Raw genomic sequence first — 23,536 nt, forward strand, 5'->3', positions numbered from 1 at the left:
TAAACAATTAATGATCAGGATAGTATTACACATAGGAGCATTTTATACTGTCAGATAATGAGTGTGGTATGGATAGATGCAAGGGGTTATATTTTGTAGTGTAGCCCATAAGAACAAAAGATTATCTGGTTGGAAGCTCTCTGGTATTTGTTGGTATTCTTTGCCACTTTTCCTCTTATCACAGGAACATGAAATCATAGAAATAATACAAGCTTTAGAGCAGACACACCTGACTTTGTGTCTTCACTCATCATTTAACAGCTATGTGACCTTCATCAAATTTTTCATTAAATCACTCAAACTTTCCGAAACTGTTTCCTCACTTTTAATAAAGAATTATAACTTCTTTCCCTGCTTATTGTAAAGATTATGTAAAATCCTTATTTTTTTATTAAAGAAATACACTTACACTTTGTTGAATAAGTGTATAAAGAATATATGTCACAGGAACTCCATTAATAGTTGCAATTATTATGATTTTGCTTAGACTATAAGAAGTATGATAAGCTCTGTGTCCAGAGTTGCCTGCATTCAGTGAACTAACAACATATGTTTAACATGTGAAAGGTGCTTGACTGTGTTCCCAAGGGCAAATCAAGGATGCAGCAAAATTAACAAGGTAACAGCCCTCTTTCTTGCTTTATAAGGCATTGTAGGTTCCTCAGAGAATTTAGTGTGTGCCCATCTGCCTTAAGTGTCTAGGGAATTCCTGAAGGAAATTGTTGAAAGTTAACAGTAGCGTAGTAGAAAGAATGAGTTAGTAATGTGACTCCTGGAACTTTACCTCTTATGAATTCTCTTTTCTTATCCATGAGGTGGGAATAAGTAGTCCTTGCTATATATATCTCATAAGTTTAAATGCTGCAAGACTCCATCTAAGCCTAAATGACAAGCAGGGTTATTTTCTGCTAGATTACTGACACTGTGCTGAAACAAGCATACCATTTCCATTTAAAATAATCCAATCAAGAATATATTAAGTACTTACATATCTACCATGGTATCTTGGAGATTATACAAAGTATAAAGACTTGGTCTCTGCCTGTATTAGTTTTCTGTTGCTATATAACAAATGACCACCATTAGCTGTTCAAAGGAATGCACATTTAATATCTCATAGTTTCCATGGATTTGGCATGTTTTAACTGGGTCCTTCCTCTGCTTAGGGTCTTATAAAGTTGAAATCAAACTGTTAGTTTACATGTGTCCTTATGTTGCCCTTTGATTAGGGGAAGAGCCACTCTCAAGTTCTTTCAACTTGTTGGCAGAATTCATTTCCTTATAGCTGTAGGACCGAGGTCTCCATTTCTGTGCTGGCTCTCTGAGGAGGGAGTGTGGGGGAACAGGTTGCTTTCCATTCCTAGAGGCCACTCTGGGGTCCCAGCCACATGGTACCCACACAGGCAGTTCACAACATTGCTGTTTACTTTCTTCCAGGATAGCAGGAGAATCTATCACTAACTCATTAACAAAAGTTTTAAAGGGATCAAGTCCTTGGGTCAGGCCTACACCAAAAAGGATAATCTCCCTTTTGATTGACTCAAAATCAATTGACTAGTAACTTAATCATGCGCGTGATATCCCATCATGTTCACTGGTCTCAGGCACATTCAAAGAACTGAGATTAGGCAGAGCCTTACACTGAGGACAGGAATCTTGGGGATTCTTAAATTCTCCTTATCAAATTCTGTGAATTGGCACTTTCTTTTTTGATGGACCGATTTTTTAAAAAGTATGCTGGGAGAGCCATAATTTTTGACTGTCAGTTCTCCCATGTTGAGATTATATAGAAAAATTCACCTTTTTTGGTGACATGAGAATGTACATGGAAACCTCTATGCAGTTCTATAATGCCATTGAGCTAGCTCTGCTTAGTTAACTCTTGATTAGTGTAAAATGACATGTTAATTTAAATTATGTCTCATTGGTTGCTAATATAAAGATTTTTCTAACATTTTACCATTTGTCTTATTTTGATTCTGTAATGTGCTAGCTGCTCAGATGCCTCTTACTCTGTCCTCTTGCTGCTCAAATATTTGTGGAAGAAATAAAATGATAATCGATGAGTTAAGTTCCTATTCAGCCTGAATATTTTTGTTTTTTAAAAAAACAAATTAATAGGGTCTTTGGGTGATTTAAAAGGTGTAATTCCTATTCCCATCTCTATGGCTACATTACCCTGTACCTAAAGAGAAGTCATTGCGTTTCTACAGCCCAAATTTACCATGTGTAAAATGAGGCATCCCCTCTGATGCCAACATTTTTTTCCTTTTTGGTATTACTTAAATAAATTTGAGATTTTCTTTTAAGGAAAAGTTCTTTCAGTATATTCCTATAGGAATTTAACCTTCTTAAGATTATTAGCATTTGAAAACAAAGTTGTAAATGATTATGGATATACATGGCAAAAATTTTAAAGATGTAGAGTACTAATGCACAATATTATGACAGAAAAAAATAGGCTGAGTATATTTCCAAATAAAGAACATAACTGCAGAGTAAATACAGTTAAAAGTCTGATAAAAATTTTGACCCTCAGAAGGCTTTCGCTTTTTGGTATTTCTTCTCTCAAGAAAGAAACTGTTATTCACTGTTTATATTTCAGGTCTTTGCTTTTATTCACCCAAGTGTGTGTTGTTTCAGATGCCATATTTTAAGTAGTTCTTCCAGCCCTTCCTTTCTGTTTCTTGTTTGGTGTTGCAATTGAAAACCAATACTCAGTTTTATTGAGCACTGACTATGTGTCAGGTACTAATGTTAAACACTTTACCTGCACAAGCTAGTTTAATCCTTTAAAATGGGAGGGTAGATGCTCTTGTCCAAATTTAAAGTAGGGAGATGAAGCTCATAGAGGTTATAGACATCTCCATGAAATGCAGTTATTAGAAGTCATAGCTGAGATTTTTAATCCAATTTTTGTTTCATCCTTTTCTCTGCTTCTATTTTTTGGTATTGATGTGCATTGTCTCAATTATGATGATTTGATGATTTAAAAATTGATATGAAATATGGGTCTAACTGTGGTGTACTCTACCACTACTTCTGGATATCAGTATTGACTAGGAATGGCAGACTTCAAGGTCCTTGAGGATGAGAACCTACATCTCAATTACAAAATTCCCCACTAGTGATTTTAACACCAGGAAGAAAGACAGTACTGATATATATAATTTATTCCACATATTAGTGCTGTAATTTCATCAAAATGTGTTTAGAATACATAAAAGGTTTAAAATAATTAAACTAGTCAATACATTTCAAAGAAAGATTATGAACCTATTACCAAATATCAAATTAAATGTAAGATTATTAAAGATAAATGTGGAACATACATCATTATTTTATTATAGACTAGTGGCAGGTAAAATAAATGATCACTCATTAATAAGTTGAAAACTATTAAAATGAAGAAATAGTGACTGGTAAACCTAAAATAAATATAATTTCATCATTTCTTCAGAAATTCCATCTTAAATATAAAGCTCATCAGGGTGTGATTGTAGAATCACAAGTGCATTTCTGGGTTGTTTTCCAGCTGCTGCAAAAGCTCTTTATGTAAGTTCACAGACTGATGAAAAGATAGTTATAAGCGAACTCTGAATATTTTACTCTTCTGTGATTGTATAAAAAATAATTTCAACTCTTGTTTGAGTACATCTTTAGAATAATTATTTGGGGGTAGGTGGGTGCTGTGGATAAACTACAGTAGCTGTTATAACAAACTGAGGATATAGCAAGGTAGTTTTCTATTTAAAAAGTGCATCTCCGATCACCTTAATATTCTTTTGTTTCCTCAAGTGTTTTTGGAGATTCTGTTATATTTTATTTTAGCTTATTATCATGTTCATATTCAGCTTGTGTGGCAAATTATTGTCAAAGAAAAAGTTATCCTTAAATAGAAGTGTTGCTTCTTTGAATTGGCATTTTCTTCCTGTTTGGAGATTATAGAAGTAGAAAGAATGATTTCTAAACATCCTTTGTTAGATTCAAAATTGTAATGTAGTATGTAAATGTTCATGTGTCTCTAGATACAGTGTTTCATATTTCATATATTTTAATGTACCAAAATAGTATTATTATACTAACAAAATAGTATTATTTCACTATGTAAAAATAGCACACAATAACAAATACTATAAAGTACTGTAATCACTATTTTCCCCAGACCCTAGCATGGTCTTATGGAGTAAGTGTACATACACATGCACATACACACATATGGTGTATGATACATACATATGTATAATCCTTTCCTTCAGTTTAAGATAAAGAACTGAACTTGAACTAGGATATGTGCTAGGTTAGGTTGCTATAAGAAGGAAGAAAACTGAATTCTTAGATTTGAGGATCTTCCAGTCTAATGAAACTCAGACCTTATTTTTTTATGAGTATATTTTTTTGAAGGAATTAAAAATCTCTAACAAGTAATAAAAGAAATTTAGTACTGTCTGCTCTTATGTGTGCCAATCCCCATTGTTCTGTTACTAGAGAACTAAAATTATGCAAACAGATTTTGTTTCTTTTAAAGCTGCAGTTGTTATTAACAAATATAAGCACAACTTTACTCTCTGATAGATTAATCTCTGAAAAATCATGTATAATTTAAAGACTTTTCTAAAGTACTTGTGAAGCTGATTTAACCAAAGAATCTTTTCTAAAGCAAGGAATTGGCTTATTCCATCCATACCATGTTGTCTCAAAGTATACCTTTATCACATTCTCACAAGGTGTGTTCCAGCTAATCTCTTGACAGTTCTGTTGGCTAGTACTCTGAATGGGGAAATTAAATTTGCATGTCTGTTTCAGTTATGAGTCCTTTTTCGTAGATTTATCCTACACTGAATCTTCACTTATGTTTCAACCAGCCCTAATATATTGTTAGAAATATAGGTTGTAGTTTCTTTGCAGCTTTGTTGCTGTCACACCTACTAGTGCTTTTGATTAACTGAGTGAAAGGTGATAGAAAGGCTCTATTACTCCTTTCCAAGTGTCAACACTCTCATCCCATAAAATGTGTTTTTCTTATCCCTAAGAAATTAAATGACCTTGCCAAAGTTATGACATCCTTTAGCCATAAAGAGAGTATTACAGGAAATAAATAATATGACCACCATCTTCCAATAAGAATGGTGAAAGCTCAGGGGAAATAAACCTACTTATGAACCTGAGCCTTGTCATTTTCACTTTTCTGTCCCCATCATCGCCATTTTGGTACAACTCATCATTGTCTTCTGTCTGGACTGAAACAGTTATTTCTTAAATGGTCTTTCTTTCACTGTTCTTGTCCCACTATAATCACTTCTACACAGGGCACTCATACATTGCTTTTAATGCAAATATAATCATAGTGATAGCATTATCCTGCTAAAAATTATCAAAGACATCAGAGGTAAAGTTTATTTTCAGCAGTATCATGGATTTTAAATCCCTGCATGATTAAACTTTGGTTATCTCACTGGTTCGACTAGTGCCACTTTCTCCCTATCTCCCCACATTCTGTCCACAGTGGCCTTTAAAGTCTATTCTATTTTTCTGCCCATTAGGAATTTCACATGCTGTTGCTTCTGCCAAGGTGTTGTCCAATCTTCAGCCTGCTTCCATGCCCTCACTGATGTTTATATATCCTCTTCATCTTTCAGGGCTCAGCTTGGATTTCAGTACTTCTGTGTTCTTGAGACTAGATCATTGCCCTGTTATATGCCTTTTTAGTATCCTGTAATTTTACTTTCTACCACTTTTCATAATTTTGTTTAGTAGTTGATAGAGTAAGTGGTAATTTGATGTCTTTCTCCTTAGTCTGTCTCCTTAATGAGAATACAGAGACAATGGCTGCTATACCACTAATGTCCAATTAGTGCTCCATCACTATCTGATGAATGAATGAGTGAATGTTTGAAGAATAGCTCATCAGTATCCAACTAGCCCTTTTTACTATGGGACTTCATGTCCTGCATCTACTGTGGATAATTTAGGTAGAGCCTAGGGATTTTTTTCATTTATTCATCAAACAACGATAATTAGTCTATTATGTTCCAGCATTGTTATTAGGTCCAGAATTCAAACATAAACAAGTCCCTGTATTTTATTCAGATGCTGCTTTCCTTTTGGGGATTTGGGAAAGTTTTCATAGATTCATCGTAATCATTTCTGGTATATTTGTAATTATAGTTCTCGTGCTACAGGTGAAAGCATTGCGGATTATTAGCGTCACCTTGAGCTATATTCAGAAACTGTATTCCTCCTAAATCAGATTGGCTCTCATAGAATTTTGATTAAAGATTTAAATTCTTGAGTCCCATCCCACTAAATCATAACCTCCAGGGAAGGGGCACGTATCAATTTCCTACACATAGTTTCTGTGTTTGTTTGTTTTAGGCAGGCGGTGCTGCATGGCTTGTGGGATCTTAGTTTCCCAACCAGGGATTGAACCTGGGCCCCGGCAGTGAAAGTGCCGAGTGCTCGCCGCTGTACTGCCAGGGAGTTCCCTAGATGTAGTTTTTTTTTTTTATTATTTTTTTTGGGGGAGTACACCAGGTTCAATCATCTGTTTTTACACACATATCCCCGTATTCCCTCCCTTCCTTGACTCCCCCCCCTTGAGTCCCCCCCACCCTCCCCACCCCAGTCCTCTAAGGCATCTTCCATCCTCGAGTTGGACTCCCTTTGTTATACAACAACTTCCCACTGACTATTTTACAGTTGGTAGTATATATATGTCTGTGCTACTCTCTCGCTTCATCTCAGTTTCCCCTTCACCCCCCGCCCCCTCCCATACCTCGAGTTCTCCAGTCCATTCTCTGTATCTGCATCCTTGTTCTTGTCACTGAGTTCATCAGCACCATTTTTAGATTCCGTATATGTGAGTTAGCATACAATATTTGTCCTTCTCTTTCTGACTTACTTCACTCTGTATGACAGATTGTAGTTCTATCCACCTCATGACATATAGCTCCATCTCATCCCTTTTTATAGCTGAGTAATATTCCATTGTATATATATGCCACATCTTCTGTATCCATTCATTTGTTGATGGGCATTTAGGTTGCTTCCATGTCCTGGCTATTGTAAATAGTGCTGCAATAAACATTATGGTACACGTTTCTTTGGGGATTATGGTTTTCTTTGGGTATATGCCCAGTAGTGGGATTACTGGACCTAGATGTAGTTTTTTAACAGCTGCTGGGTGATTCTTATCAACCATTTAAAAACATTTTTAAAAAATTTAAAAATATTTGGATTGTCAGACTTTAAAAAATTATACAATAAAATTTATTTTAATACAATATGGTAATATAGCATACAGAAAATAAACTTTTCTACTTACAGCATTGTTTAATTTACTTTAAATGACTTGTATGAGAGAGGGCATGAAAAGGAAATATCAAAGATGGCATATGGAGTTTGGTTTAGAAGCTATAAATATATATTAAATTATAAAATTTTAATAGGTTTTGTAACATCAAAAGTAGATCAAAAGTGCTTTCAACTATTCTTCCATTTTCCACTGAAATAACTTACTATATACTTTTTATGTGTCCTGTTTTGCTTATCAATGATGAGATAAGGGAGAAGGCTTCATGATGCTATTTACAAAACCTCTCTGAAGAATAATGCATTTAGAATGTGTATAGATTTTGTCATGATATATGGAAAGAAGAACAGATATAATTCTTATTAAACGTATATTTTTAAATGTTGGTGTTTGATGTGTAAGAGAAACCTTGGGATGCTGCTCTCTTGGGAATTTGCAGAATTACTGTATTATGCTTCTCATTAACTTATAAAAATTCCATAACAGTTTTTCTTATGTTTCCTGCCTCTAAGTAGGAAAATTGTGGGACAAATTTTACAAACTAAATTAAATTTTTAAATATATGACTAATATAAATAATTAAAATCAGTATAATCATCAAAACCCTCACGGCATCCAGAAATACTGTGTTCAGCTGAGGGGAAAAGGATGCCATGAACACATTCATCCAGTCTCCCCTATTTCCTACACATAATCACCCAAGATGCACTTAGTGTTCTTTCTGAAGGGAAAAAATAAAATGTCATTATTTTATTATTGAAAATAGTAACAGAAATAGTTTTTATTAAGTCTTTTCATGGAAGGAACCCTATGAAGTAGCCTCATAATCTCCTCAAGTTTCACAGATCTCCATTTAGGAAATGTGGGTTTAAAAGAATGTAGAGAGCATCTAGTTCTGCCTTTGGAGTATTTATATTCAGGCTCAGGAAAGAGGTTGGCCCAAAGTCATTTCATGTCAGAACAGACTCCTGTTTTCCGACTCCTTTCTTTTTTTTTTTTTAAAAAAAAGGTCATGCTGTCTTCCTTGTCTTCAGATATGCATCACACAAATAAAAACCTAACCTCACCACGGTGTCAACAGTAACATCACTTGACTTTTGAAAGAGCTCCTAGAATGGGAATTGCGATGACTAGTTGGTGACTGATGAAACAGGAAATGCAGAAAGATTAATCATTGCCAGCCACTTCTCAACATCTGCTCCTTGATATCACCTCAGTATGTCCCTCATACTGACACGCTCTCAGTAGTCTTAAGGTACTAGAAAATTGAAAAGGAAACACTAATGGAATGGTTGGGTGCTTCTGTTCTAATGTATTAGTATTACTTAGAACTGTCTGTGTTTGGAGATGACTTCTGGATGGGGAGGAGTAAAGGGAAACCTCCTGATTTGTATGAAGTCATTCCGAACCTAGTGCTTTATAACAAGTATTATCTGCCAATCCTTAGAGAATACACAGCCCTCAAAAGTTCATTTATTGAAGAATCCTCAACTGTAGTAGGAATTTTGGCCAGAATTCAAGGGGAATGTTTATTGCCTGTGCATATGACAGTTCTTGCTTTCAGAATATTTGCTCAGTGAGCACATGTTTAGATACCCTGTTGTCCATCAGGTAAAATGCTTTGAGTTAAGGCTAACCCATTGTGCTTTGGGCATTTTTTTGTTTGTGTGTTCGTTTTTCATTTTTGTACTCATGAGGCCTTCAAATTAATCAATTTTCAGCTTTTAGGCAGAATTTGCTTTAACTTTGTCTTGTAATATAAATATGATTTTTTTTCCTTTTGAGAAATGTTGTTAGCTATGGCCATAGTTTAATCAAAATTCTATTCTTACTAGAACTTTCTTCGATTATTCTCTTGTGACAATGAAAATTCAGTACTCTATTTTTCCTTTTAACCCCTTACCTTGCATGCATTTATCAAAGAGTAGAACAGATTTTGGATGACTATGGAGTTTAGGGAATAACATCTTAGAATAATGAAATTAATGTGTATGAAACAAAGTGAAGCACTCCTTGTGAAGGACAGAGTGTTAATGAATCTGCAAACATTTCTGAAAGTAAATAAGCCTATGTTGATTGCTCTGGTATTTAGATTATATAAATACACACTCTTGAATGACAAAGGAGAATTTTTCCTTTGCTTGACTAATGAAAAAAGTATGAATTTTATATAATAAATTACTGTATGTACTTGGACTCTCAAAAAGAGGTATCCTTAAAATAATGTAAAAGGTAATGATCTGAAACAGTGCTGTCAAACAGAAATATAATGTGAGCTACACATGTAATTTAAAAATTTCTAGTAGACATATTATAGCGAAACAGGTGAAAATGATTTTAATAATATACTTTTGATATAGTATATCTAAAATATTATCTTTGAACATAGAATTAATGTAAAAATATTATTGAGGTATTTATGTTACTTTTTCATAGTAAGTTGCCAAAATCTGGTGTGTATGTTTGAAAGGAAAGACTCTGCTTCTCTTCAACTCTCAATACTTTTGACACCAACTGTACGTGGGGTTTTTCCGCATCAAGCAGTTCTCCAATTTTCTTCAGACATCAGCTGGATTTACAAATTTAACTAAATTCTGACACTATCTACCTGGAAATAGGGCCGATCTCACAGGTTAAGGGCTCAGTCCCAGAGGACTGCCCTCACTTTCAATGCCAATCACAGGTCCAAATTGTCACTCTACTTCTGACCAGCCAGCTATAAATCGGGGCTTCCCATGATCCCCTCCTCAGATTTGATAATTTGCTAAAAAGGCTCACAGAACTTGGGAAACTTTTACTTACATTTGCTGATTTATTATAAAAAGATAGAACTCAGGAAGAACCAGATGGAAGAGATGCATAGGGCAGTGTATGTGAGAAGAGGTGTGAATCTTCCATGCCCTCTCTGGACCCAGCACGTTCGCGGGTACCAAACTGAAAACTTATCAAATCTCATTGTTTAAGAGTTTTATAGAGCATAGTCTCCAGCCTCTCCACCCCTTCCCCTTCCCAGAGGTCCGTAAGTGATGCTTATCTGCCCCTCTGATCACTGGGTATTTCTGGTGACCAGCCTCCATGCTGGGGCTATCTGGAGACCCCCCAAGCCTCCCTTCACCTCATTAGCATAAATTCACTCAGGAAATTCTAAGGGTTTTAGGAGCTCTGTTCTAGGAACTGGGAACAAAAACCAAATATATTTTTTATTATACCACAATTTTACATTTATAGCACATCTCAGTTCCAGTCAGTGTATTTAAAGTGGGTAACAGTCTGCGTCTCTAGTGGCTGTTGTGTTGTGTGGGCCAGGTATAGGAAGATCACTGAATATGCTCGTTGTGAGATTTAGGCAACCCACTTAATTGTTCATTGCCTCAGTTTCTTCATTTGTGAGATAAATAGGTTAGATGAATTGTTTATGCTATTATTTACAATATTAAATTCTGTTCCTCTTGAAAGTTAGATTATACTTTTTAAGAAAAGGCCATATAATATATTGTTGAAAAGGTTCATATAAGGAAAAGTTATATAATAGGATGTGCCCTCTTCAGTAAGGTACATTGTATCAAGTTAGAATAAAATATCACAGTACTCTGTGCATCTTTATAAAATGCCTTTAATGTATGAGGAGGATAAAATTACCTGTATACCTTTAAATCAAAATGAAGTATAATTTTGGATGTAAGGGATTAAAGAATTTTATTATTATACATATTTACTTCTCTACGTTTTTGTTTTTTAGGGACACTGTTAAATAACCAAGTGTGTTTTATCTGATGCTGTATCAGTTTGGTCAGCTAATTAAATACTCAGGGATCAGGTAGTGCACATTCTTCAGAAATTAGAGAGTCCATGGATGACCTGGAAAGGCAGAAATATTTTCTGACTAGAAAACTATTTTTATATTAAAAATGAAATTTGTTCTTAATGAATTCTGTTGGACAAAGTAAGTTGAAAAGTCAAGTTGGTCAAAATTAGATGAAACTTGCAAAAATCGTGTTTATTAAATAAATAGTTCAGCATACCCAAATCTTTCCTTAGGGCAGGGGAAAACTCTGTGGTTGTTGACTATTCTTAGAAATGAAGTGTAATTTGCACTGTTTTCTGGTTTTTCTCATTTATGTATTAATGTTCTTTTTAAAATTCAAGAGACCTTTATAACTACCTAATGATGCAAATTGCACAGGTGACCTTTTAAATCTGTGCCCACTGCTGGGTTCTCTGACTACACTCTCTATTCTAAAGACTCTTAAAGGTAAGGTAGAAATAGTATTTTCTAGTTTTTAATGTAAGTAATATTGTTTAGATGTTACGTTTTAAGTTGTTTATACAGTGTGTGAAAAAATGAGATTAATTGATGTTAATTAGCAATTTTTTAGTAATATTTTGTATGAAAATTGATAGAATAAATTATAGGGTAGTTAATGGTAAAATGCTATACAGATATTATATATTTATTATTAATGACAGGAATAATGATAAATTAGTATAGGATGTCAGATATGTTTATCTTGATATTGGTTTCTGATTCAGGTGGAAAACAAGGCTTTTAAATTATCTTAGTTCTGGATAAAACTATTGTCATAATGACAAATTATTTTATTACTGTAAACTAAATGACTTATTTCTATAAGGAACAGATATAGATGTTAAAATATAACATTACTACAGGATTTTGATTTTGTTTATAAAATATAACAAATTATATGATTTTCTATGAATAGTCCTTCCTATAGAACAGATTATTATATACCACTGTAATATAAAAATCAACATATTTTTTCAAGTTAGTTTTTAAAGACATGAATTATGTTCTCCATTACTTTTCTCTCTGTCATATAAAACAATAAAATTCATCACACTCATATTGATTATGGTATTCACATCACTTTATGAAGTTAAGTTAGGTGATTCTGATGAGTAAAAATAATACTGGGTTTTATAGTTATCTATTAACTAGTCTTGATTTTGTACTTGTCTTTTCCTATTTTGAAGCCAATAATTGGTTTAGCTCTACAACCTTTTCATAAGTGTCTGGTGATCTTTTTGGTCCTAGGCATTTGCCTAGAATACTAGTGGGTAAGATGGCCTTGGTTTTTAGATCTTATTACCTGATTGTGGTATGCCTGGGACACAGTAGTGATAAGGAACACAGGCTTTGGAGCTCAACAGATTTTGATTTGTAACCTGGCTCCACTGCTTATAGGCATGAGGATTTGCATATGTTGCTTTCTCTCTCTGTGTCTCACTTCTCTCACCTTTATAATGGAAATATTATCAGTACCTAATTGATAGGAATATTGAATTATCTAATGTAATTTTGCCACAGATTCTGGCAGGGTACCTGGCACACAATAATCCCTCAATATATGTTTATGATCATCATTCTTTTTTATGGTTATTGTTACTATTTTTGTAGTCATCAAGGATGGTATCACTACATAAATAACTAGGATACTTTGGGGAGCCATATATAATTATTTACACTCAAGTACTCTTTGCATTTTTTTATATGAAGTATGGGAGACTGAGAGCCAAACTACTTATTAGTCAAGGAAACATTGATCATGCCTTTTAATAATGGAAAATAGAACCCAAAACAATAATATGTGCATTTTATCCACTTGCCTCCTCTGTGGGCCCTCTTTGAACTTTAGGAACCTATAGAAATTTAGGTATGAACCTAAGTAGTTACTTATACGCAGGGCAAGGTGAATGGTTTGAATGTGGAATTTAGAGTCAAAATTATTTAGTTATTACAGATACCCTCCTGTGATTTGGATAAATCAGTATTTGCTAGAATTGTCCTGTAGGCAAGATAGACATTATCTGTAAATTACCAGGTGATTGAGAGCAGGGACTCTTCACTTTCTGTACAGCAGAGGAGGCTTCATTTCTCAGATGGCCCAGATTTGTAGATCTAAAGTAATACCTTCAAGGCTCCCTGGAGCATTTTGGTAACTAGTGCTAGCTGAGAGCTATTTCAGTCTTATCTAGCCCTTGAGTTTTAAAAAAAAAATGGATTCTATTTTTCTTCACTATATATGCTTAGCAAAAACAGCCATTTTGGAAGTACTGCTATTTGCATGGAATTGTTCCTCTTCCTACTGCTTACATTTAATTTTGAAAATACTGTCTGTAAATCTAAAGAGTAGAAGAGTCTGTGTTTTCATGGGGGTCCGCAGGCATAACTGACAAACATAAAATAAATGAATAACTCTGTCCAAATAGGGCATTCATTTGTAGCTTCTGCTTTTCCTTTACTATAATTCTTTGATAATTTCCTAAGAGATGTCATATTTGGAATTGCAATCTTCAGTTCTCAAGAAGAATGTAAGTGTCATTCAACGTCATGGCTGTCAATGGAAAGACTGGACAAGTAGGAAATATGAAAATATTATTTCATTTTTCCAATCACTTTAAGTGGGACCAAAAGAATTTGTGTTTCAGGTATCTTTCTTTTTATCTGAGAGGAATAAAAAATAACTGTGTGTGTAGAAAAAACAATCAACTAATATTTCTTGTGGAAGATAATTTCAAGATCATAATTGCTGAAAAATAAGCATCAGATGGGCAGTTAAATGACTCCTGTATGTATATGTATATACGTTATATATTATTATTACATATTATACTATATATATGTGTGTGTATATATACATATACATATATATATAATACTATAATAGAAAATGTTGCCATTGTTCCTACTTAGTGAATTTATTATCTAAATACATCTAGTAATCACATCAGGTACAGATACCTAACAAGTTAACTAAAATCTTAACTTTAGATTACATGTTCAATCGTTGCTTATGCCCTTTTTTTTTTTTATACACTTTTTAGCCACACCCTGCAGCATGTGGGATCTTAGCCCCAGCAAGGGATTGAACCCATGCCCCTTGCAGTGGAAGCGTGGAATCTTAATTGCTGGACCATCAGAGAAGTCCTCCCATGGCTTTCTGCCCTTGAAATTTCTGAGCTGTCGTTTGGGTTGATGAATAAATCATAGTCAGAATTTATCTCCTTCATTGTGAACAACATTAACAAGATGTGTACAACATGGTACTTTCTAAACTTTCTCAGGTTATGAGAAAATATGTTGCTAAATTGCCATTCTTTTAATTTGCAGCGATTTAGGACTTGATCTGTGCTAAGAACTGTGATAGGCACTTGAGATTAAAAAATGATTAAGAAAATGTCTCTTAAGAAACAGAGACAGCAGAGACAGACATGGATGTGTTTGCACCACGTGACAATGGCTCAGGATATTTGGAAAGGAAGCCCTATGTGACTGGTGATGAACAAGTATTAAGGAAGAAATATTTCAGAGAGGAGGAATATTTGGGCAGGACTTTGTCCATTATGGAGTTGGGTGGTGGAATGATGGATCTGAAGCACAGATGGCGTGTCATGTGACAAGGCATAGAGGGTGAAAGAGCATGATATGTCTGGGGAATGATAAAACTCATTACAATTCATTGTGACAGATGCTGGTTGGGGGTACATTAGACAGATATGGGAGCAGAATCCCTCTGTGTGTCAATCACAGTGCCTGACACAGTAAAGGAATATATATGTATATGATAAACACAGAAGACCCCCATATTGACACATTCTTTACATCTAACTTAATATGTAATGAAGTTATAATAATTTATTCTTAGAGAGTAAGAATTCACAATAATGTATTTTGTTACTTTGTTTTAGTATGAAGAACACTAAAATTATATGAATTGTTCCACATTTATTCAACATATATTTATTCAGCAGCTAGTATATGTCGGAAACTGATTGAAGCATGGGAATACACAGTCAACAAAACAGAAGGTCCTGTTTTTTCATAGAGCTGACATATCTTTCCATGGACTGTAGCAATCATTGGATAGTAGTTGGAATTCATAAAATTGGGTTGCCTATGAAATATCATATAAGACCAAGCAGATTAAAAAAATGTCATTCATTCACAACTTATCAAAAATACTGAATTCTACTTTTGTATCAGACATTATGGCTAAAGCCTAGGAAACTAGAACAAGAAAGAATAAGGAGAGTGAGAGTTAGAGACTTTGGAATTTATTTGGTAGAAGTAATTTTTGAAAACATTCTATCATATTAAAATTGATCTTTGTAAGTATTGTTTCCTTTCTCTTCCTCTTAGTTTTCATCATTATTTATGTGCACATATGGAAGCACTTTGGAAGAATGTTAAAAATAATAATCGTATTACTGTTTTACAGCTGTTGGAATTGCTGTGAAACATTTGAAGGGCTATGCTCATTTACTTGACAAAAGAGTACATTACTGTTCAGTCAAAACTACTGTGCTCTGTCCTAAGAGAGATGTTAGTATAATAAATATAGTAGAGCAGACTTTAGTGTAAACATCGTGAATTTATTGGTGTTTTATGCTTATAGCCAAAATCCTACTGATTTTAATTGCTTTATGAAAACTTTGTGTTTTGGGTCTACTCCCAAAATGAAGGGGTGAAAGTTTGCAAGACATGTCAATTCACCTCCAATAAAGATGTGTAAGCTCTGGACCTGTTTCCTTAGAATGGGATAATCAGCACACACAGAGCAGAAGGCAGGTTAGCAAAATTATTTGCCATATCGGAAGCACATATTTCATAATTTAAGTCAGCTGAGCTTAGCAGAGAGACATATGTTAATAGAGTTGATAGAAGTATTCTAGTTGCAGTTTAGCTCTATGAAAAATCCTTTCAGCATTCTATGCGTCTTTTTTCTATATTATCAGCATTGCAGATTCTAATGTAACTCTTCAAATAAATGCATCTACATCTATTATAAATTGAAAGACTGTGAATCCATAAAGAATATCTTTGAATTAGATTTGGTTGCATGTCTGTAGTATATTTGCCAAAGAAAAACAATAATACTCATAGGTATTGTTGTTGATCTTATTTTGCCTAGCAAGATACCAGATTATATTTCCTGCTACCTTTTCAGTTCGAAGGTATTATAAAGTAACAGTGGGACCAAAATGATCATTGGACACCTGCAGTAGTAAGAAATCAAAACCTGTGTGTCATTTGAACAAGAAGTCACCATGAGCTGGTATCTATGGTGTAAAAAAAAAGTCCTCTGGCTCATGAATGCTTTTAATAGTCATTACTTTCCACTACATTCAGAGTTCCCTCTTTAGAAAAAGGCTCTGGTCATAGTTTGCATATGTTGCCTGTTGGAGGAAGTGAACAGTACTGGTTTTGCCAGAAGAGGATTGTATATTGGCTTGTAGACTTGAACCTTAGAGAACTATGCCTAGGTGATACGGGATATAAGAAGATGAAGGACTGAAAGCTGTTAGATGTGGTCAGTGCTTTGTGATCTTGAAAGCAATATCGTACTTACTATCACACTAATAAAGGTAATAACATTATTTGACCTTACTATGAGATAACTTCTAAACATTTTCTCATTGAATCCTCACAGCAGTCCTTTGAGATAGGCCACTTGATGGATGAGGAAAAGAAGGTGCAAAGAGTAAAATTAAATGAAAGTATTAATGATATATTTAAAAGGGCTTTCATTCATTGAGCACTTACTATGTGTAAGCACATAACTTATTTAACCTGTATATTTAATCTTTAGAAGTGGGTATTATTGTTATACCAATTTACAAATGAAGAGAATTTTTTATTGAGATGTCAAAGAACATGCCCAAGATCCCATAGCTAATAAATGACAGAGCTGGGATATAAATCCAGACAAAAACGTGTTTTTTCTTTAGTGAAATAGGGCTAGTTTTCCTATTTCTGTAGCACCTTACCTGCCTAAACCCTATACTGGGCCTTATGGAAATATGGGTTTAAAACAGAAGATAACTTGCACAACTTACTGTCTAATTAGAGGCAGGACCAAAATATTCAAAATGAAGAGATATAATATCTTCAAAAGGATATGAGTGAGTGATCTTCAGCCTAGCAAAACAGTGTGGTCTGGTCTTGGGGAAAGTATGCTTGGACTTTTTTCCATTTCAGTTTCATTACTTTCTAATTAAGCACTCATGGGAAAGTTATTTAATCTCTTCTGAACTTCTGTGGTTAAGAAGTTGACCACATCGCTGGGGAAGCCATGAAACTAGGATTTAAATCTATGTGGTATCATAGAGATCATTGCTCTCGATCATTAAAGCTAACAGCTTCCCCGAAGTAAATGTAACTGGTAAATGTAACAGTGATATGTAAATTTCTGAGGCTAGGTCTAACTTGTAGCTCCTACAATGGACCCATATACCTTATCTGTGTCTTTGATTAGATGCTTTTGTTCAGAAATGCATTAATTAATACTAGAAGGAAGAAAAATAATGTATAAAATTAAATCTCTTTACTCTTTTTATACTTTCTGTTATTTATTTAACCTTCTGCTATTACTTTTCCAGAAGAGCATTAGATAATTATAGATTTTCTCCAGAAACATTCCTATATTGATATTTTAACTTGCCCAATCCCGTCATATTATTGGGAAGGCAGTTGAGGGCCAGAGAGATGAAATCTTACCCAGATCCAGTTCATAATGCCCAAACTAGAATGAATACTCAGGTTTCCACTGCTTTTTTGTCAGTATCACACAATCTGCATTAGTTAAAACCTTGGGTGGGTTGTTGGTCCTTCGTAAAAAATAATATGTTTCCTAAAATAGATAATTCAATCCTATTAAAAAATTTAGGACTGTATCTCATAGAATTTTCTAAGTTAGGCAGTTGAAGAGAAATATGTATTCTACTCAATTAAGCCATCATTCTCAAGCAGTTAATTCCTGTGTTCCTTACTGGAGTTCCTCACAGCTGTATTATAAGAGGCATATTAACAGATAGGTTCTCTGACCTATAAAAGTTCAGAGCCTGATGTGTCCTAAATTGTCCTGTTTTTGACTACTTTAATATTTTGCCTTACACATTCTTTTGTTGTTATTCCATTGGTCCAATTAGACAGCAAGGAGGCGAGATGAAATGGGCCTACTACCATCCTCTCATTTCTTTCACTGTGCTCTCTTTACATCCTCCAGAAAAACAATCACATGCCACTATTAAATCAGGATCACGTATACACTTGGTTGTGGTGAGATGAGGCCAAAGTTGTAACTGCAGAAGCTGGAACAACTTACAGGAATATGTAGTGTGGAGGCTAAGAGCTCAGGTCATGACCTTAGAACTGGATCTGAATCTTGGCTCAGTCATTTAACAGATGTGTGTTAATTGGGCAGGATACTCAACCTCTGAGTCTCATTTCTTTGTTGATAATTTGAGGACAAACATTTATGTAGCAGTACTTATGCCATATTTATCTCATAAGCTTAAGTGGGAGATCATGTATATAAAGTGCTTGGAACATAATAAGTGCTAGATTGATGTTAGCTATAATTATTAGTGTCACAGTAATATTTAGCTTCACAAAGATTCCAAAAATAAAATAATATCTTTTAGCTATTCCTTGATGTTCCCCTTCATTCAGGCCAAAACTCTTAAAAGTTCTACTTTACTCATTCATTCATTCATTCATTCATTCATGTGGACCCCTAAATTTAGTTATTGTACCTCTTTGGTCTTTGATTTCTTCTTTTAAAAAATATTAAAGGAGGGTGATATACATTTTAAACAATAATTGTGAGGAATAAATGAGCTTGTGTCTTAGCTTCAGCCCTGAAATATAGTAAGCAATCAGTTGATGGCAGCTGCTGTTATTTTTCATCATTAGTTCTGTTTCTCAAGAGACCAGACATCTGAATATCTCCAATGGTTTAATTTATGCTTTCCTACCTGACATAGGACACTTAGTTGATTCCTGTTGAGCTATTTAATGAGATAGTGACTTTCTACAACTGAGAGACTACAGTATAAGATGAATTTTTTGAAAATCAGTGAACCAAGCTGCCAAATATTAATTTTGAATCCTGCAGGTATGATAATGATGAAATAGATTAATTTAAGAACCAATTCTCACATTCAGTTGAAATGTTATCACAATATATTTTGTGTGGAAAAGAACGTGTCTGTGACCTAAGTTTAAAAATAATATGGTGAGTGAGTTGCTAATTGAAGAGTAAAAAATAAAACAAATTACAACAGTAACACCTCTGTTGAACTTTCTGTCAAGTTCTTTCTATTGAATTATTGCTTTCTCTCATTCAGTCATTCATTTCTTTAACTGCATACATTGAGTGCCTCCTGTGGGGCAGATACTCTGGAGTTCTGGGCATCTGCTAATTCTCAAGGAGGCTACAGTTTAGTGGGAAAAGCAGACATTACTCAAATAATCACATAAAGAAATGCTAACTTTTAATTTTGGCAGATGTTACAAAAGTGATGTGCTCTTACAAGTGGAATTTGATATAGTCAAGAAGGTCAGAGAAGGACTCTCTAACAAGGCGTGCTTGATCTGAGATCTAAAAGACTTTATGTGGGGCTCAGGGTCACAGATCTGTATGTCACAGATCTTTATTTAGAGTGGTCTCATTCTCCTAAGTGATTGGTTTCAGCAGACAGTGAAGGGAGAACCTATCTCAATGATCTGATGGTATTTTATACTGTTTCTAACATCTAAAACGGAAAACCGTACAGATAGGTTAAAATAGTGTAAAATACAATCAAATCATTAAAATAGGTTTTCCTTTCACTCTGCTCAAAACAATCCCTTAGGGACAGTCAGATGTCTTTCTGGGAACACAAAGCTGAAGTATTCTTGCTCCTCTTTGATTAACAGATGGTCACAGCACTTCGTTGTCTAATTTTTTCCAATGAAAATAGATAAGGATTAGAATGCTAATCACTTTGTATTTTCTTTTAAAATTCCAGCCACTATATAGTTCAATAATCTGGATTTAATTTTTAAAATATAACTTTAACATGAGTTGAATCATCTAATTTTTTCTCCCAGAAATACATTTCAAAAAGCAATAGTTCATATTTAATTATAATTAATCACTTAATTATACAGTTATATTACAGTAGAGGGTTTAAATCAAATTTCTGGATTTTTTTTCCTACTTGAATTCTACCAAAGATCGGGGAAGACGTTCCCAGAGGAAAGATTGTGCCCCAGGTAGTTGGTGCAGTTCTTAGAGATTAGAATGAAGCACCAAAGTAGAGGGCTTATCATAATACCTGCTATGGGGCTTCTTAAGATGAGTTCATATAACTAACAAATTTCCTAGACCCAGGTAGCCTAAAGGTGTCTGAAAGCAGAAGGCAACGTGGCGTGAGAAAGGCAGGATCTTGCTGATCGTAGTCCTGAAAGGTGATGGAAGTGGCATTTACAGGTGAATTTCACCAGTGTATCATTTATACCTGGATGTTATATAGAATCCGGTGCAATCCCGTAATTCAAAACACAACCCCTTGTTCAAATAAGGCATTTCTACTTGGCAGTATAAACTTTTGAGTCCATAAAGCTGGGTTTTCATCTCAGCTGTGGCAGTTTAAGGCTGCGTGGCTTTGGGCAGATTATTTAACCTATCAGAATTTCTTAGTTATTCTGTGTATTGAGAGTCCTCATACATATATCATAAAATTGTTATGAGAAGAAAATGTTTTGATGTTTCAAGATGTTTACTACAATGCCTGGTACATAGAAATAACTTAAATTCTGGCTGTTTTTATTTCTTACTGTGAAATTTGTAAGCATACAACATAGTTATTACTCATAACATAACATAGTTGAATTGTTTGCTCAGCACATGCTTTTTTCTTTATCTTCTATTATTCTGAATTATCATTTTCATATTTACTAGGGTACAGGGAATCTTTGATAATGGGCCTGCATGTCCTTATATTTGGAGAGGCATAATTTGCTTATCTGCCAGTGCTTATGTGTTCTGGACAAGACCTGTAGGCAGTGGAGCTCTTCAGCTGAGGATTTCTGTCTAAACAAGCTTATGTGTGATTATTATTTTGGTAACATTTTCCATAGGCCTCTCTACCTTAGAATAGAAGAACACACAACTTTTTGCCAACTTTAGGTAAACTAGTTATGTAAAGATAGAAAATCTATCAGTTTCAAGACACCCAGATATATGAAATTGTAGATATTTTAGATAAATATTGCAATCTCTGCAGTTATCTATATTGAATAGAAATCACTACAATAACTATTTTATAGGGAAGCTGTTTTCCTTTTAGCAGGTATTTTCCTCTTTGATCTATGAGTTTTCATTGCTTCCCTTTTGTTTTTGCATATTACATGATTGATTCATGGCAGGGCAAGCTAAAAATACTTCTTTTACCTTTCTCCATTTGTCCTTGGCTCCATTTTCAGCATACCAAGAACAGGAAGGAGGGATAAAATGCAAAGAAGAATTTTGTGATGATCGTCTACCAGCTCATGCACAGAACACATCTATCATAGCATGCTTATCTTGTCAAAACAAATGATCCTTTGTTTATACCCAAATTAGGAAGGAGGTAGAATAATGCAGTAGTTCAGTGGTTGGACTCTGGAGTCAGATTTGAATTGAACCCTGGCTATAACTGTGTAGCTGTTTAAGAAGGTCATCTGTAAAATGGGGATTTTAGTGTAGTGCTTCTTATTTCTTAAGTGTGATATAATGATTCAATGAAATAGTAATAATAAGACACTTAGTACAGCTTCCTAAGCCCTCTAATAATAATTCAGAAGGTCCAGCCTGGGACCTAGGAATTTGAATATCTTTATAGCCATCACAGGGAATTCTAACTTAGATGATCAGTGGAGCATTCTTCAAGATAATGTGACAGATTGCTCTTTGTCAGTCTGGATCACAAAAGCCATATGTCTGTTTCGATCTATCTGACTTGATAACTTTCAAAGTAAAAGATTGCTATAAATTTAATGAAAGGTTAATTGCAATTTTGACTTGACAAGCAACCTAATTGGCACATATGTGTACATATTTCCAAATGTACAGGAATGACTCAAATTCTGAGAACTGATGCTTAGAACGTTGTGACAAATGCTGTGTTTTTATTCAGTGAATAGTTTTGAAGCTGACTAATAACAATGTCCTTGACAGTTACATAGTCCAAGTTTACCCCAGTCAATGGATAGAGAGATTTCTTAGGAGTGAATTTGTACTTCTAGACTTTTCCCAGCCTGATTAAGATATTTCATTTTCTAATTTACAAACATGAAATATAAGATTTTTATTACCACTGTGGTTAGTCGTGCTACTCCAAATGCTCATCTTCATTTCCTAAACAGGTTATTAAAGTAAGAAGCCAGTCCTTCGGATTTTCGTTTGGTGGCTTTAATTTCAATCGCTTCATTCTAAACTAAATGAAAAGCACTCTACTTATAGAATACTTATTCTATCCCTCCTCCCTAATGGTTTTTCTCTCCATTTTCCTTCTAACTGCAGTTCATTTTCCAATCTTTATCTTTTGTTCCCTGTTTCCTAAATGTTGTTAGAGAGGACTAAAGGATTCTGCAAGTATGATTCCTCTGTCTGATGCAAACTCAGCCCTCTCCTATTTTGATCCTATGAAAAGTGATGATTTAGATTTTCAGATTTTAGATGGGTTTCCAACATGGTGTTTGCCTTAACTCTTTGTTCCCATTCTTAGAGAATTGATAACTGCTGCTTGTCTTCAGTTGCCTATTTTTTCCTTCAGGCTTCATATTTATATCTATATTAACACTGGTTTTTAAAAAGCGAGTGTGTCTATGACGGGTTAATATTTCCCCAGTTTTTTGTTTTTGATGACATATCAACACATGAGTTTTTATTTGCTTTTATAAGCCCTGCTCATGAAGGAGCATGAAAAAATTTTCATTATCTTTCCTCTTAACTTATATTCATTTTCGTTTTTTTATTTCAGTTTTTTGTTTTTGCTATGGTGTAACTAAAACTGTAATACCTTTCCAGTTTGATTTGTTTTATAAAGTTCAAAAGATATTAATTGGTTTTTAATTTAAACAAGTATTAAATGTGTTAAATGTTTAATGAATTAGTTATGTAGATAATATTGTTTCCACAAATAACTTCCTTGATCTGGTATAGTATATTTTAGGTTGTATCAGATCTCATTTTTCTATGTTGTATTGACATGAATAACTGTAAATTCAGGGTATATTCTGATTAAGTAGTGCCTTGCAAGGCATAGAGTATTTTTTAAAATCTTTTGAGCATAGATTTAAATAAGGGTGTATTTGTTTCTTTCCATTAGTTTGCAGTTTTAAGATTTCTGTACTTTTCTTTATAGATTAATATAATCATTGAGAATCAGTGAAACTCA

The sequence above is a fragment of the Hippopotamus amphibius genome, chromosome 2, assembly GCF_030028045.1.
Source record: "Hippopotamus amphibius kiboko isolate mHipAmp2 chromosome 2, mHipAmp2.hap2, whole genome shotgun sequence".
Lineage (NCBI taxonomy): Eukaryota > Metazoa > Chordata > Mammalia > Artiodactyla > Hippopotamidae > Hippopotamus > Hippopotamus amphibius.